Here is a 3858-nt window from a genome sequence, read left to right on the forward strand (position 1 = left end):
GAATTTGCTGACGTATATACACTAATATGTTTAAAATAGATAACTAATAAGAACCTGCTGTATAAAAAAAATAAAATTCAAATAAATAAATGAAAGAATTTGCTGGATTAAAGGGATGAACAGTTATGATTCTGGATGATAGTGCTAAACTCTCCTTCATAGTTGCACGAATTTACATTCCTATGAGCAATAACCATTGCTCATAGGAATGTAAATTAATCAGCAAAACAATAATCAGCAGCAAAATAATCAAACCACTATCCGTCAAGATACAGGAAAAAAATAAATGCATAGATTTAAGGATATTTGCTTCTCTTGAACTTTAGTAGCAGAAGGAGAACTGTTCTCATGCTCCTGACAACACTTACGCAACAGGACGCTGGGGGACCTGGGGGCCTGGTGCCTAGCCCTTCAAGAACTCCTCGAGTTGTTCCATCTTCTCAGTTCGGGCGCGCTGCTCCCGGTGACTCGGCGCCAGGATCAGGAGCACGCTCATCACCCGGCGCTGGACAGTCGGCCGCCCGAAGACGGTGATTTCCACCAACTTCCTGGCGTGAACTGCGTCCACCGTCAGCAGGGCCTGGCTCATCCACCTATTTCCAGAACCAAGGCTCGGACTGGGCCGAAGATCGAGTCGGCCAGCCACGCCTCCAAAGAAAACACCAGCGGATTCCTCAGCTACTGCACAGGAAACCACCACGGCCGGGAGCGAATCCATGGCGGCGGAAGTGGGAACCCCAGCAGGCCGTCCCCCAGAGCCTCGGTGGAGCCCACGTCGTGGACCATGCTGGAACCGGCAGCCCGTGGGTAAGGGGCGAGCAGCTCTCGCGGGATTTTCTTTCCCCATAACCTCATTAACACAGAGTATTATCTAGCTTTTGACCTTTGCTAATCTGGTAAGTGAAAAATGATAGCTCTGGTTAATTTTAATTTGTATTCTTTCATTATGAGTGAGATTGAACATCTTTTTATGTTTAAAAGATATTTGTATTTCCTTTTTTGGGGATTGTTGTCCATTCAAAAAAGTGAGTAACTGTTTTTTTGTTGCGGTACGCGGGCCGCCTCTCACTGCTGTGGCCTCTCCCGTTGCGGAGAACAGGCTCCGGCCGCGCAGGCCCCGCGGTCAGGGCTCACGGGCCCAGCCGCTCGGCGGCATGTAGGATTTTCCCGGACCGGGGCTCGAACCCGTGTCCCCTGCATCGGCAGGCGGACTCTCAACCACTGCGCCACCGGGGAAGCCCCAAGTTATTGTTTTTTTTTTTCTTAGCACTTTATACATGCTATAGGAAAAGTAGCCCTTTGTTTGCAATACAACGATGTAAATGTGTTTTCCCAGTTTGTTGTTTATCTTTGGAATTTATTTTCCCAGTTTGTTGTTTGTCTTTTGAATTTGTTTATGGTGGCTTTTGCCTTGCAGAAATGTTTGACTTTTATATTGTCAGATTTATAAATCTTGGGACTTCCCTGGCGGTCCAGTGGTTGACTCCATGCTTCCACTGCAGGGGGTGCAGGTTTGATTCCTGGTCAGGGAACTAACATCCCACATGCCATGCGGTGCGGCAAAAAAAAAAAATTTATAAATCTTTTTGTTTATGGCCCTTGAGTTTTGTGTCATAGTTAAGAAGGCTTTTCCCACTCTGAGTTTATTAAAGAATTCTCTCATGATTTCTTACAGTGTATTTATAGTTTCATTATTTAAACTGAGATCTTTGATCCAGTAGATTTTCCTCGTGTAAAGTGGGAAGTACAGATACAACTTTGGTTTTATTTTTAGATGGCTCCCTGTTTTCTCCAAATCATTTATAATATAAATCTATCTTTTCACCATTGAATTTAAGATTCCATCTTCATCTTTACTAAGTAAGAGAGAAGGCTTATGTATGGCGGTTGTAGAATATATTTGAATGCTAACGGAAATGATCCAGTAGAGACGGAGAGAACTGAAAATTCAAGAGTAAAATCCCTGAGGTGGTGAGAGAACAAGATTCGGAACAGTTTAGTAATAAATAATGAAAGGTAGCATTTTTGAGGGTTTCTTATATGCCGGGCAATGTTTCAAATGCTTTACCATGGATTAAACAATTTAATCCTCTGAATAAGAGTACATTCCTACTTATTATTCTTAATTAGTATAACCACTGTGAGCCCCACCTGCCCCTTTATTTATTTATATATACACCTCCCTCCCCACCTCAGTGAACTTCTTCACTGGTGCATGTTCCTTTGCCTGGCAAATAAATAAACTTAGAGTTTGCTTTATGGATCACTGTAATGGTCATTGGCTTTCCCTTATAAGTTCACAATAACCTGATGAGGTGTTTCTAAAATTCCCCCTGTTTTACTCTCAAGGAATCTGAGGCTCAGAGAGGCTAAACAATTTATCCAAGATCACATTGCTACTAAGTGGTAGAGCCAGGCCTTGAACCTTTGTAGTCTAACTCCATGCTCTTAACAACTCTGTGTTGAAATGGTAGGAGAGGAGATGATGAACATGTATATGCAGGTGGGTGGGGAATTTCATGGTGGGAAGGGGAGATGACTTCTATTTTCCTATTGAAGTAGAAGGTTATGATGAATATACAGAAACTGAGCTGTCCAGTTACTTGATTATCTCCAGCCATGCTCACATGCCTCTATGTGGGCAAAGGAAAAGTCTACCCACTTTGGGGAGGAGGCTCTGGGAAGCCTGTGGCTGGCCTGAAGAAACAGAGAATTGGACAGAGAAGGAGCCTCTAAAGGAGAATCAAATAAGAGAGTAATAGGGCACCGATGACCAAAGACCCATTTCACAGTGTTCTCTGGAGCTGCCCTTGCTCTTGGAATGGATGTGAGCCTAACTGTTCAGGGTTCAGGGCAGGGAGAGGAGTCTGATTCTATCTGCCCACACTTAGTTCCAGTTGGCAGGGGCTGGCAGGTCATTATCCTGATTTTCTCCAAGGAGTCAGTTTCCCCACTGTCAGATGGCGGTGGTCCTTGGCTGCTCCAAATCACAATCATCCTTTAACTGAACTTGGGTGGCTCTGGTTATGGGTCATTTCATTGCTGAGCTTCATCAACCCACACACCTCGGCTGGGTTTCTAGTGTTTGCTCCCAGAACTGCTAATGCTGTGGACTGTGAGAGCAGCAGGTGGAAAATAATCTCATGAAAGATATGAGAATACAGGTGAACTGGATAGAGGGTTTTAAAAAAAAGAAGATGCATTGAGGAAGTAGCAGAAGCTTCAACCTTTTGATAAATGTTCAAAAAATCTGATTGCAGAGCAGATACTGGGTTAAAAGATTGAATGGCTCCTAAGCCACTCCTGTGAAGGGAGAGAGCATGGTTTCATCTTTCAGCTCATCTTTGAAACTACTGGTTAGCAGTCCTGGTGCGAAGTGCTTAATAAATGTTGAGTGGATTAATAAAAAAGGAGGGAATATCTTAGTGTCTTTGCTTGTGCCATTCTCTTTATGTGGAATACTTTCTCTTCTCTACTATAACTACTTGAATCCTACCCTCTCCTCTATGAAGCCTTCTCTGATTAACTCCTGCTCACAATTTCTTCTCACTTCCTAATGTCTGTAGTACAAATGCTCTATTTTGTTAAATATTTGTCTATATTTTGCTTCCATGTCTCTCTTTCTCTCATTCTGGCTCTTTCTCATAGTATATAGATACACACATAAACTTTCCAACAATTGTGTACATTTCCTGAAGGCAGAAACTACCTCTTTTACTTTTTCCCTAATACCCATACTTACTGATATGCTAGGTATAAAGGATTGACTTTGGAATACTTATTGATTTAACTTTTTTTTTAAACACCTTTATTGGAGTATAATTGCTTTACAATGGTGTGTTAGTTTCTGCTGTATAA

General features: G+C 42.6%; 1 pseudogene across 1 annotated transcript; it reads right to left on the reverse strand.

The window, feature by feature from the left end:
• Positions 1-364: 364 nt before the first annotated feature.
• On the reverse strand, positions 365-786 carry LOC308624105 (oocyte-expressed protein homolog; annotated as a pseudogene). Its single transcript has one exon. The product of its transcript is annotated as an oocyte-expressed protein homolog (transcript).
• Positions 787-3858: the final 3072 nt, after the last annotated feature.

This window comes from Mesoplodon bidens, assembly GCF_964165515.1.
Source record: "Mesoplodon bidens genome assembly, chromosome: 10".
In the NCBI taxonomy this organism is placed as follows: Eukaryota; Metazoa; Chordata; class Mammalia; order Artiodactyla; family Ziphiidae; genus Mesoplodon; species Mesoplodon bidens.